We start from the raw sequence: 14,659 nt of genomic DNA on the forward strand, positions 1-14,659 counted from the left end.
ACCATCACTTGTCACTTTGATCCCCGAAGCCAGTGTCACCTGTGAAAAAATATGAAAATAGCAAACAACCGATATACTCCCTGATCCACAGAAATTCACGAGTGTCCCACGCCGATCTCCCGTGGAGAACAGCAGCATCAGCTGATGCAACCGCTGTCTAGGGGCTCCAGGAATCCAACGACGGGAGGTATGTATCCTTCCGCACTGTATTCCTCCGCCACTGTAAAAAAATAGTCCCTAGTCTCACTTTTGGCATTGCTGTGTGAGAAAGTTCCCACGCAGCTTTTGCCATAAAGTGAGACCAGTGAATGATAGTAACTTCTCAGTGATGCAGTGCAGCAGATCGTCGTGGGACACTCGTGGATTTCTGCGGATCAGGGAGTATATTGCTTGCTTGTTTTTTTCTAATTTTTTTCATAGATGACACTGGCTTCGGGGATCAAAGTGACAAGTGATGATGAGTATGTACTTTATGTTATATGTACTGTATGTCTATGTGTATGTATTGTATGAATGTAGGAATGTATTGTATGTAGTATGTATGTTGTATGTCTGTAGCATGTTGTATGTATGTAGAATGTACTATGTATGTATGTATGTATTGTATGAATGTATTGTATGTAGTATGCATGTTGTATGTAGTATGTATGTAGTATATATATTGTATGTATGTTGTATGTATGTAGTAAGTATGTATGTATGTTGTATGAATGTAGCAGATATGTAGTATGCATGTATTGTATGAATGTATTGTATGTAGTATGTATGTTGTATGTAGTATGTTTGTTGTATGTTGTATGTCTGTAGCATGTTGTATGAATGTAGTATATATGTATGTATGTTGTATGAATGTAGTATATATGTATGTAGTATGTATGTGGTATGAATGTAGTATATATGTAGTATGTATGTAATGTATTGTATGTAGTATGTATGTATGTTGTATGTCTGTAGCATGTTGTATGTATGTTGTATGAATGTATGTAGAATGTAGTTTGTATGTATGTTGTATATATGTAGTATGTATGTAGAATGTAGTTTGTATGTATGTTGTATATATGTAGTATGTATGTTTTTTTTTTTTACATTCAACACATTAGCTGGATGATGGGACTACTACTGTCCCATCATTGGCTAATGTGTCAATCACTGTCATTGTAGCAGGCATAGCGTGATGGGACTTGTAGTCCCATCGGACGATGCCTGCACACACACAAGACCCCCGGCAGGCCCACACAGACCCCCGATAGCCGGCACAAGCCCCCAGCAGGCATGTACAAACCCCCGATAGCCGACACAGGCCCCCGGCAGGCATGTACAAACCCCCGACAGCCGGCACAGGCCCCCAGCAGGCCCGTACAGACCCCCGGCAGCCGGCACAGGCTCCCGGCAGACACTTACAGACCCCCAACATCCGGCACAGGCCCCCGGCAGGCCCGTACAGACCCCCAACAGTCGGCACAGGCCCCCGGCAGGCCCGTACAGACCCCCGGTAGCCGGCACAGGCCCCTGGCAGGCCCATACAGACCCCCCGCAGTCGGCACAGACCGCGCATCATGATGCGCACAGACCGCGCATCATGATGACATCATTTCAGCAGCCAATCACTGCCACAACAGTGGCTCATTGCATTATGGGAACTTCCGATTCCGGTATCCGATATTGAAAAAATATCGGTACTCAGTATCGGAATTCCAATACAGCGAATATCGGTCGATACCCGATATTTGCAGTGTCGGAATGCTCAACACTACCTGTAACCACTAGTTTACCGTTTAGTGGATTAAAGGACTATAAAGAATCCTCATTGTATATATTGTACATAAATCACTGCTAATCATCCTGGAAAACATATCACCTAGCAGAACTAACACACTGACTATACAGAGGTGGATAGTCCCAGTTGATACATCCTTAACAGTGATGAGCGAACGTGCTTGGAAAAGGAGTTATCTGAGCATGCTTGTGTGCTAACCGAGTGTCTTTGGCGTGCTCGAGTACTATGTCTGAGTTCCCACGGCTGTTTGACAGCCGCTACACATGCAGGGATAGCCTGTTTGTTAGGCAATATCTGCATGTGTTGCAGCTGTCAAACAGCCGTGAGACATGCGTCAGCGGGGACTCGGACATAGTATTAGAGCAGGGTTCCCCAACTCCAGTCCTCAAGGCCCACCAACAGGTCATGTTTTCAAGATTTCCTTAGTATTGCTCAGGTGCTAATTGCATTACCTGTAGAATACAAAGAAAATCATGAAAACATGACTTGTTGGTGGGCCTTGAGGACTGGAGTTGGGGAACCCTGTATTAGAGCATGCAGAAGATACTCTATTTGCACATGAGCATGCTCAGATAACACCTTATCCGAGCACTCTCGCTCATCACTAATAGTTAAGTTTCTAAATCCCATGTAGACATATAGAGCGAGGCGTTCCCTCCGTCACAGGCCCCGTCGCACCTTTCTTTATGAGGAATTCCTCTCTGCAGCACTTCTGGTTGAAGATTTACAGACTGCGTGTTATGTGAGTGTAAAGTTACGTAACAGGCTCACAGGAAAGTGGGGCGAGCTTTACAGCAAGTTTTTTGTGTAATTCTCTTCATGATAGTGACATGAATCACAACCTGCGGCTTCTGAGCACTTCTCCACCAGCGTGTAGCACGCAGCAACATATTCATGCAGCCGGACAGAAAGAAGTGACATGGGAATTTAGAATTTCTCCCAGTGATATGCTGATTTACTGTCAACTGAAAGTAGTCTGCAGGAAATCATCATTATAAGGCCTCCCACGCACAGGCGCATAACACGGCCGAGTGCTACCTGAGGTTTTACTGGATAGCCCCCAGCCCAGTCTTACCCTATGGGGCAGAGCTGCGATTATCTTTTCAGCATGAGAGAACAATCCCAGAATGCTGCAAGTGGCTCCGATATTCATATCACGTGCCCCCATACAAGTCTATGGGTGTGTATGTGCAGGGGTGGCCCAGGGAAGGCAATTAGGTGGTGATGCTGGTGATGATGCTGATAGGCGGGGAAGGTGTGCTGATCCAACAGAATTGGGGAGGGGGTGACCCACTTCTTAGCGCAACCAGACTGGAGACTGAGACAGTACTGTAGTTCAACAGGTCTGGTTTTATTCACCAACTTTGCCGACGTCCACACTTTAATACAGGACTGTTCACTTTTCCTCCTCACACAGACCCGGGTACCTTTACTTGCCTCTGTGCCACTGTTGTGGTGTCCTCTGCGGTTCTCCTCACTGTGGCTGCCCTAGGCACTTCCACCACAGCGCTTCCCCATTCAAAGTACACCGGTACCTATTCCGCCCAGACTGTCTCCGTCTGATGCTCCTGTGTTCCTGGGTCACCCCCCGTGACCGTCTCTACTGTCTGGTGCTCTCTACTGCGCAGCAGACCCTCCTTTCTAGTGAGCTCCCCTGGCTGACTGGACCTTCCGGAAACTTCCCTCAGCCTTTATACTGCCAACCTAGGTAGCCCCACCCACCATCACCTGACAGTCACCTTTGACCAATGAGAGTGGCCTTGACCTATGGCAGTTACATAACTACTTTCTCCTGTGCTCCCCACTGCCCTCTAATGGTCACTCTCATTACGGCACCCTTTTCTCCTCATCTCAGTGTTTCTATTCCTACACTGAGCTATTCCCTCTGCCTCTCAATACAGGCAGATTCACCGGTCAGGCCAACCTCCCCACATATAAAACATCGGACTGCACTCGGATGTCATCCATGTGCAGCCTGATTACCGCAGACGCCGGTAATGGAGGGGATGGAAAAATTACTTTATCCATCTTCGCCGCACTTGTTGGACAATTGGAGCACAGTGCACTGACGCTCGGCTCACACTCTGACAGAATTTCAGCTGAGTGCCATTTGCATAATCGGCCCGATTCTCTTGCACGAGAGAACATATACTCGTGTGACCCCGGCCTAAAATGGGGAAGTGAATCTGTCACCTATCACATCAGCTCCATTGTATTTTCACTCAAAGTGCCGGCCTTGGATCAAACTGACCTCACACGGACAGGACAAAGACCGCACTAGGCCCAATTCATTCATTCGGGCTGTTCAGATGACCGTTTATTTTCCACAGATAGAATTGGTCTTGTAAATGTAACTCCCTACCAGGGGCGGACATGCCATGGGTGCAACCTCTGAGGCCACACAGGGGCCCCTGCAATAAGGCGGTCACTTACATCTCCAAAACAGCACATGGAAGGTGTGTTATTAAGATCTGTTGGATTGTCCACATATTGTTATTTCTCAGGGGTCCTTTTCTGTCTCTGTCACCCCCGTGCCATACGGATCACACTACAGATGCAAAATCATCCTTTGATTCCGGATGAAAATTGGATGATCTTTTGTATTCACCCGTGTGAACATCGCCTAATAAAGGTTAATTAGTAAATGTTGATGCTCAGATCACTCATTCAGCAATTGTCGATGTCTTATGTAAAGTGCCATGTATACTACTGCAGCTCCCACTTCATTACACCCATGCCAATATTTTCCAGACACAATCTGACTGGCTGAGGATGTTCACTTAGGAGCACAGCAAATGCATTTTATGCATTAAAATATAACAAATATTCATATTCATACCGCTCATTTATAGGTAGGTGAGTGCTACTTCAAGAACTGTTTGTCTTAATCTATGTTCCAGCAAAGAATCTCCACTACATACCTCTTCCAGGGGAGATACTACAGTAATATTATTAAAGTCATTCATATGTCAGTTTTATGCATACGAGTGCTACTTATAATAGTGATTGGGGTCATTTACATGTCTGTGGTTATTCGCAGATCAAGTTGTTCAAATAGACTCTCGAAGACATGTCCAATTTTGATCCATGTGTCATATTGAAATTGGCAAAACAAGTCTATGGGTCAGTGAAAAAAATCTGACAGCACTCGGATGCCATCAGAGTGCAGTCCGATTTTCACAGACTGTTAGAGTACTTTCACACTGACATATATATTCTCTCATGAGAGAATCGGGCCAATTATGGTAATGACAGCGTGATCCAATTCTCTCACATGAGAGAATCACAGCACAGCTACAGAGAAGACGGATAACTTAATTTCTCCATCTTTTCCATTGACTGTCCAAGTACATTGGGCTGTACACAGATGAAATTGTTTGCAAACTTCAGGCCACATTCTGACTAGACATGTCCGGCCTCACTCAATACACTTACATTTAGCGAGGCTGCAACCATCTAGTCTGCACAAGAACAGAGACCACATGTATACAAATCAAGTGCCAGAGAATCCTCACAGTGTGCAGTGTGCGCCATGGGAGGATTCACAGTCTGCAGTCACAGAGTCAGAGCCAAAGGCGAGAGATCACTGAGAAGAAGGAGTGGGAAAAAAGGGAACATCTTGCAAAGGGTGAAATTTGCACATATGACCGCTGCATAAATAGTCATATTGTGGATGTGTAATCCGCAGCAGCTCCTACAACTATTTTGCAGCGTGTCCATAACATGTATCAGGATCTTGCGCACATGCCGGTCCTGTAACATGTATCAGAATGTCTGTAGGTGACTATGCAGAGGACAATCCGCTGTGTTTTCACATGGTGAGAACTTATAGCCTAAGGCCGGGGTCACACTGGCGAGGAATACGGGAGAGTGAGAGGCGCTAAAAGCACGCATTAGACACGGACAAATGATTTTCTATGGGGTCACTCGCACCAGCCGTATATTTCTCCTCAGTATCCTACGCTCCGTGCCACTCGCAGCATGCTGCGATTGTCAGCGTACTACGGCCGTAGTACGCCAATGCAAGTCTATGGGTGCGCAAAAAATACGGATTACACACGGACCACACGTGTGACCTGCGAGAAATACGCACCCGGTGTCTTTTAGCAAAGCCGGCAATTCAGTGCGCTATACAGTAAACTCACACTGACAGTTTTAATAAAGAAATGAAAGAATAGATATAGACACATAGAATACATATATATATATATATATATATACGCATTCTATGTGTCTATATCTATTCTTTCATTTCTTTATTAAAACTGTCATAGGGCTCCATTATATGTCCATTTTGCAAGCCTGCGAGAAAATCTCACCATACGGATTACATACGGATGCTTACATGCGCAAAATACGCGACCACACCTTGATTACGGATGACATACGGAGCACTGTTTAGGGGTCTGTCATCCGTATTACGCATGTAAAATACTGACCGTATTTTGCGCAGGTTAGTGTGACTCCAGCCTTACTCTTAGCACTAGGGCAGTAGAGATTGCATTTAGACAGGTGATTATTGAAGTTTCAGCTGTTTTGAAAGAGCCTCAATGAGAGTAGCCTTGCAGCCCACCCAGCGGGGGGCATGCAATATTACTGCCAGACAGACCGTGCCTTTTAAAGACGTCCAATATACACTATGTTATTGATTGTTGATTCACAATGTGGAGCTGTACTAGTACCTGGCAGCACAAAGACTTTATATCATGCCAGCATGGCGTAAATGAACCCAAGTCAGGCATCTCCTTGTGCTGGACAATGAAAGTTGTGGAGTCTAAAACCGTACAGCAAAAGTGGACAAAAGACATAGAACTTGAGCAGCCTTATTACTGTAGCAGCCACATCAAAGACTTTACCAGGACTCTTCCAGCATGAAAATGGCAGCATATTTCAATATACTTGACTATTCTGGTGGGTGACATGAGCCACGTGTCATTCTTGGGTGAAGAGGATGACACTCTGGGCTTTCATACACCAGACCTCACACCTACAACCGCAGCGGATCACACTGTCCCATGTATACAGCAAACTCGTGCTCATAATGAAGCCAACTGCTTAGAATGAGATGTAAGACCGTCCCCTGAATAAACATGATATAACACAATAAGCGAAAGATCTAACAGAAAGACAGTCCCCAATACTGCTCACATATTATACAGTACTGTGCCCAGGCTGCAGACCTTCATTGTGAAAAATACTAAGGAACCTCGTGTAAATCAGCGAGTCGTGGACAGGACGATCCCCTTTATTCTCCAAAGAGGTTTGGAAGCATCTGAGACTAAAGGGGGTTTCCCCGGCTTATGATATGGATTCCATCCTTAGGATCGGTCATCGATATTAAATCTATGGAAGTTGACTCTTGACACCCCTGCCGACCAGAAGTTTTCATCTCCGGTTTGGATTAGTTGTGACAACTACAAGACTGTAAGATTCGCTGATCGAAAATGCAGTTTTGCTCCTATTGAATTAAAAATGGGCTGAGATTCTCTTCCAGTTCTGTTCACATTTTACATCTGATCTCCGCTGGAGCGGAAAACTTCTGATTGGTAGGGGAGCCAAGAGATTGGTGACCTGTCTTAAGGACAGATGCTTAATATCATCAGTCTGGACAACCCCTTAAAATAATAATAATATTAATGTACTTCCCTATTAAAAATGACTAGGTGTGTAAGGCTATGTGCACACGTTGCGGATTCCGCTGTGGGTTTTTCCGCGCGGAAACGCACGTAAAGTGACCTGCGGTTTTCCTGCGTTTTGGTCTGCGGTTTTGCCCAGCGGTCTCACACCTCTACTATGTTAAAGGTGTGAAACCGCTGCCGAAACCGCCCAAACAATTGACATGCTGCGGTTTGTAAACCGCAGCAAAGCCGCAGCATGAGCACAGCGTTTTCAAAAACCCATAGGCTTTCATTGCACTGTACCATGTCAGCGGAACTGCTGCGTTTCCACAGGGCCAAAACCACTGTGCAAACGCAGCAGAATCCGCAACGTGTGCACATAGCCTAAGAAGTCACCTCTGAGTTTTATGACCCATACACAGTATATCCACATAGTAATACAAAAAATACCTTTATATGAATAGACATCATCACCACAACAGTAGGAGAATATACTCCATAGCACAAGATTTCCAGAACTTCCCAACATAACTTTAATGTATGGCAATAAAGACAATGAGGGCTGTTTATTATGTTTCCACTTGTTTTTTTTTTTCAGAAGTTGTCCTTTTTTATACTATTCTTTCTCCACTCTAATAATAAGCCTTGGTGACCAGAGTTTAACATTTCAACACATTTCGTAAAGTTTGGAGCTAATTTTTGGTGGAAAAGACATGGATGGAATTTCCCAGTCTAAACCAGGACTACAAAGTCAAATTGATTTAAAGATGTTCACCACATAAATGACGCTAAACTAATACAAACTTGTCAAGCAATAAACCAACATGAGAAAGGCAGAAATCGGAAATCTGCCACATTGCAGAAGATGTTATTCAGAAAATGCATGACGGTTTTGGATGAAATTTCACTAAAATTGGTGGAAGTAATCTGCACCAGATATGTTACGTGGAAGCGTCCACAAAAAGACGGGGCTAATTGAGGTCAATGCCACATTTTTTAATGACGTTTTTCGCAATTTTGGCACAAAATATTAGTCAAGTCATGGAAGAGGAGAAAAGTTCTATTCTTGAGTTTACGCTGGTGTCACAATCTCAGCTTCTGCCTATCCTTTCTCAGTTCATGTTGTCTTTCTTTTAGATGATTAATAAATGATCCTCAGCCACTTTAATACATTTTGTCATTTTAAGAAATTGTCACAAATCTTATGAAAAGAAAGTTGACGTTGTCGTTTTGATCCAGCCCTGTAATCTACGAAGTCGAGCGCATGTAAAAGTTTACCCAGGCTGTTGATATATTTGTAGGGACACATCTCGTACAGATAATGTCTGCATTTCGAAAGAATGACAGCTCTGGCACACAATGACACACTGTGGACCCGTTCTTATAGATAATGGGTTTTAGTCAATGAGATGAGCTGTAATAATAAACGTATTGGCCTTGAACATTCGTAATGATGAGTGAGTAAGGCAGGAGTGAACGCTGTTAAATATAGAAGTTATTACTATGCATCCTAACTAGTAATACTTGTAGAGTAGGCATGATTGTTGCCGCCGATTGTTCATCACCGGTTTGGGGAATGTATGTGTATTACGAATACGGAAGGACAAGTCTGTATACTGGGGGGATTTGGTGACTGGCACACAATTACTATAGCAGAGACCCTAAGGTTGGGGCTACTGACAGCTCTAGTGTGTGAGTTACTTTTCCATCAGATCCCACACAAGGCTTAAACTAGCAGAACAAAGCAATTTGTTCAGCATAATTCCCTGATTGGTAAAGCGTGCTAGAGCCCATCAAAAGGGGAAGCAAGCAATATTTACTATAACGAAACCCCTCGCGGGGTCAATTCCTTGTTTGAAAGGACTGCGGTTTTTCTGGGATCTCTGCAGCCTTCTCATGCTCACATGGTGCAGTACAGACACAAACACGCTCAGCTGGGATCACGCCGCACATGACAGATCAGGTTACTGGCACTGCAGAACATGCCAATGACAACAGCGACAGTACCATCCACCTGCTTACTGACCCTCCTCATCCACAGGGCTGGTGACCCTGCATCACCCCAAGTAGGCACCTGCCCCATATTCCTGCAGGCCTGGAGCACACCTGAATGCAGGATGAGGGTCATCTGTGGGCATGGCAAGAACTCCCCATCTGTTCCAACAAGTCACACACTGAGTAAAGGAGAAGAAGAGGTTACGACAACATCTGCATTGGGACTAGCAAGATACCTTACTGTGAATGGCAGATACTGCTCGGCTTGCTCTGTTCTTCTTTAAATGCTCTTTTCGCTGATGTGCTGTAAAGCGTATTTTCCAGCTTCTTAGTAGTTCTAGTTGATCCTAGTAAAAATCCTCATTCCAAGGGTCTCCATGCCAAGTCCTCCCAGCCTGGAAAGACAGAGTAGTTGTGAAGTGGAAGGACTGGTAGCCTGACAGGCAGCTGATTGTGAAGGGGAAGAAGAGAGCAGGAGGAGGAGCAGTAGGGAGGGCTCAGTCACTGAGAGTAGGAACAACTCTGTGTGCTGTATGTGCATATACTATGGGAAGCCAGCACTGCCACCTCATAAGCCAAGCAGCTCAAGATCAACCTCTCTTCTTCGTCTCTCCTCCCTTCGCTCTTACGTTGGATTTGTGTCGGCCTTCTCCTTCCCTCGCAGCTTTATTGAACAGACACGGATAATGAAACATACTCACATCTTTCCGATCAAACATCCTAGACAGCTATCGACATGTGCTGGGGACTGCAGCCGCATTTCTGCAGACTCAGTGCCAGATCCCTAGATATATTCATCTAAACAGGGGCAGATATATCATTGGTGCAACCTGGGCAGCCGCTCAGGGGTCAAAGAAGTAAGGGGGCCACGGCCACCTCCAAAGCAGCAAGCAGCTTCTGTCATAGAGAAAACTATTGGACAATAAGAGCCCATATACTGTTCTTACACAGAGGCCATTTCTGTTAGTGTCCACCACAGAATCTAAACATAGACTTTATCTATATATATAAAATTGAATGTATGTGTGTGTGTGTATCACCAACCAATCAAGAAACATCTTTCATTTCACCAGAGCTGTTTAAAAGAAACTGAGCTGTGATTGGTTGCTATGAGCCACAGTTTTCCCACTACAGAAAACACCTCAGCAGACACTGACCGGGTGGGAGAAATCTAGCATCCCTGGGAAAATAAGCTCCCGGCCATTGTCTGCGCCCCAGAAAGGAGCAGAGAGCACATGGCAGAAATGAATTACCCCCTGCCATACCCATATCCCCATCACACATCCTCCATCCCATAGGCACATCTTCCCTCTTAAAGGGATCTCCGGTATGGAAGTTAGGGCAAATCCCTCAGCACTCTGATTCTGACCCCAGGCCTCTATTAAAGGGATCATTGGTATGGAAGTCAGTGCAAATCCATCCAGCGCTTTGGTTTTGACCAAATGGTCTCTTAAGGGATCATTGGCGTGGAAGTTAGGGCAGTTCCACTGAGCACTCTGGTTCTGACCCCAGGCCCCTCTTAAAGTGATTTCCGGTATGGAAGTTAGGGCAAATCCCTCAGTGCTCTGTTTCTGACCACAGGCCTCTCTTAAAGGGATCATTGGTATGGAAGACAGGGCAAATCCATGCAGCGCTTTGGTTCTAACCCCAGGCCTCTCTTAAAGGGATCCCCGGTATGGAAGTTAGGGTAATTCGACTCAGCGTTCTGGTTCTGACTCCAGGCTCTCTTAAAGTGATCATCAGGGCAAGATGTGTAGTAGAGGGGTTACAAGGACACTAAACTTCAGGAAAGCAAATTTCCAACGGATGAGAGATGATCTTGGTGCAATTAACTGGGATGATATCCTGAGACATAAAAATACACAAAGAAAATGGGAGACGTTTATTAGCATCCTGAATAGGACCTGTGCACAATATATACCATATGGGAATAAACATGCGAGAAATAGGAGGAAACCACTATGGCTAAATAGAGCTGTAAGGGGTGCAATAAGAGATAAAAATAAAGCATTTAAAGAATTAAAGCAAGTAGGTAGTGATGAGGCATTAACTAAATACAGAAGATTAAATAAATTCTGTAAAAAGCAAATCAAAACAGCAAAGATTGAGACAGAGAGACTCATTGCCAGAGAAAGTAAAAATAATCCCAAAATATTCTTTAACTACATAAATAGTAAGAAGCTAAAAAATGATAATGTTGGCCCCCTTAAAAATAGTCTGGGTGAAATGGTGGAGGAGGATGAGGAAAAAGCCAATATGCTAAATTACTTTTTTTCGACAGTGTTTACACAAGAAAATCCCATGACGGATAACATGATCAGGGATAAAAATTGTCCATTAAATGTCACCTGCTTAACCCAGCAGGAAGTACGGCGGCGTCTAAAAATCACTAAAATTGACAAATCCCCGGGCCCGGATGGGATACACCCCCGAGTACTGCAGGAATTAAGCACAGTCATAGATAGACCATTATTTTTAATCTTTAAAGATTCCATAATAACAGGGTCTGTACCACAGGACTGGCGTATAGCAAATGTGGTGCCAATATTCAAAAAGGGGACAAAAACTGAACTTGGAAATTATAGGCCAGTGAGTTTAGCTTCAACTCTGGGTAAAATCCTGGAGGGTTTTCTAAGAGATACTATACTGGAGTATCTGGAGAAGAATAACCTTATGACCCAATATCAACATGGGTTTACAAGGGACCGTTCCTGTCAGACTAATCTGATAAGCTTTTATGAAGAGGTAAGTTCCGGACTGGACCAAGGGAATGCAGTGGACCTGGTGTACATGGACTTTTCAAAAGCTTTTGATACGGTGCCACACAAAAGGTTGATACATAAAATGAGAACAATGGGGATAGGGGAAAATATGTGTAGGTGGGTTAAGAGCTGGCTCATGGATAGGAAACAAAGGGTGGTTATTAATGGAGCACACTCGGACTGGGTCACAGTTAACAGTGGGGTACCACAGGGGTCAGTTTTGGGCCCGCTTCTTTTTAACATATTTATTTATGACCTTGTAAGGGGCATAGAGAGTAGAATTTCAATATTTGCAGATGACACTAAACTCTGCAGGGTAATCAATACAGAGGAGGACAATTTTATATTACAGGAGGATTTATGTAAACTAGAAGCTTGGGCTGATAAATGGCAAATGAGCTTTAATGGGGATAAATGTAAGGTCATGCACTTGGGTAGAACGAACAAGATGTATAATTGTGTGCTTAATTGTAAAACACTGGGCAAAACAGTCACTGAAAAAGACCTGGGTGTATGGGTGGACGACAAACTCACATTTAGTGGCCAGTGTCAGGCAGCTGCTGCAAAGGCAAATAAAATAATGGGATGCATTAAAAGAGGCATAGATGCTCAGGAGGAGAACATAATTTTACCTCTATATAAGTCACTAGTGCGACCACACTTAGAATACTGTGTAGAGTTCTGGTCTCCGGTGTATAAGAAAGACATAGCTGAACTGGAGCGGGTGCAGAGAAGAGCGACCAAGGTTATTAGGGAACTGGGGGGTCTGCAATACCAAGACAGGTTATTACACTTGGGGTTATTTAGTTTGGAGAATCGAAGGCTTAGGGGTGATCTTATTACAATGTATAAATATATGCGGGGACAATACCAAGACCTTTCTAATGATCTTTTCACTCTTAGACCTGTGACGGGGACAAGGGGGCATCCTCTACGTCTGGAGGAAAGAAGGTTTAAGCATAATAACAGACGCGGATTCTTTACTGTACGAGCAGTGAGACTATGGAACTCTCTGCCATATGATGTTGTAATGAGTGATTCCCTACTTAAATTTAAGAGGGGACTGGATGCCTTTCTTGAAAAGTATAATATTACAGGGTATATACACTAGTTTCCTTAGGCCTCTTTCACACATTAGTTTTTTGCATTCAGGCGCGATCCGGCTTTTTTTTGTAAAACCGGATCCGGCAAAATGCAATGCCGGATCCAGTTTTTCCCCATTGACTTGCATTAGCGCCGGATCGTGCCGGATGGCATTGCGTTTCATCCGGCTACTGTAACGTTTTTTGTCTCCGGCGAAAAAGCCGGAAGCGCCGGATCCGGCGCTTCCAGCTTTTTGCTGCAATGAAAGTCTATGGGCGCCGGAATGCGCCGGATCCAGAAAAAGACGGATCCAGCCACCGGATCCGGTTTTTTTAAGTATGCGCATGCTCAGATCCAATTGGCCAGCCCCCAGGAACAGATATAACCTGCTAGACGGATCCAGCAAAAAAACGGATCCGTTTCTACAGTTCTTCAAAATTTATGCCGGATCCGTTTTTTCTAAAAATAGCCGGATCCTGCCTGACGGCAAAAAACTGATGTGTGAAAGTAGCCTTAGTGTTGCGTTGATCCAGGGAGCTAGTCTGATTGCCGTATGTGGAGTCGGGAAGGAATTTTTTTTCCCCAATGTGAAGCTTACTGTTTGCCACATGGGGTTTTTTTGCCTTCCTCTGGATCAACATGTTAGGGCAAGTTAGGATAGGATATGGCTTGAACTAGATGGACTTAAAGTCTCCCTTCAGCCTTAATTACTATGTTACTATGTTACTATGTTAAATGCTCTGGTACTGACCCCAGGCTCTCTTAAAGGGATCTCCTGTATGGAAGTTAGGGCAAATCTCTCAGCGCTCTGAATCTGACCCCAGGATTCCATTAAAAAGATCATTGGTATGCAAGTCAGGGCAAATCCACTCAGCGCCCTGGTTCTGACCCCAGGCCCCTCTTAAAGGGATCCTCGGTATGGAAGTGAGGGCAAATCCACTCTGCGCTTTGGTACTGACCCTAGGCCTCTCCTCAAGGGATTTCTGGTATGGAAGTTAGGGTGAATCCCTCAGCACTCTGATTCTCACCCCAGGCTTCTATAAAAGGGATCATTGGTATGGAAGTCAGGGCAAATCCACTCAGTGCTCTGGTTCTGACGCCATGCCTCTCTTAAAGGGATCCCCAATATGGAAGTTAAGGCTATTCCACTCAGTGCTCTGGTTCTGACTATTAGGGGAAGTAGTCCAGTGGCTCTGGCTGACGGGATGATGTGGGATATTAGGGGTAGTAGTCAGGTGGCTTTGACGGGATGATGTGGGATATTAGTAGTCTGGTGGCTCTGGCTGATGGGACGATGTGGAATATTAGGGGTAGTAGTCCTGTAGCTCTGGCTGACGGGATGATGTGGGATATTATAGTGAATGTGACTATGCGGAGTGGGCGGGGCTCTACACTCAGCTTTATATATATAGATGTAATCATTG

General features: G+C 44.6%; 1 protein-coding gene across 7 annotated transcripts in view; it reads right to left on the reverse strand.

The window, feature by feature from the left end:
* CCSER1 (coiled-coil serine rich protein 1) overlaps window positions 1-9,949 on the reverse strand; it is a 1,553,450-nt gene extending 1,543,501 nt beyond the window's left edge. For 6 of the 7 annotated variants that reach the window (XM_073590104.1, XM_073590096.1, XM_073590085.1 and 3 more), the window contains exon 1: window positions 9,632-9,949. The gene's annotated coding sequence lies outside the window, so the exon portion shown is untranslated. Of the gene's footprint in view, window positions 1-9,626 lie in introns of all 7 variants that reach the window. The other variant, XM_073590068.1, reaches the window with a different exon arrangement.
* Window positions 9,950-14,659: the final 4,710 nt, after the last annotated feature.

This window comes from Dendrobates tinctorius, unplaced genomic scaffold (genome assembly GCF_039654945.1).
Source record: "Dendrobates tinctorius isolate UK_male_01 unplaced genomic scaffold, ASM3965494v1 ptg000011l, whole genome shotgun sequence".
Classification (NCBI taxonomy): domain Eukaryota; kingdom Metazoa; phylum Chordata; class Amphibia; order Anura; family Dendrobatidae; genus Dendrobates; species Dendrobates tinctorius.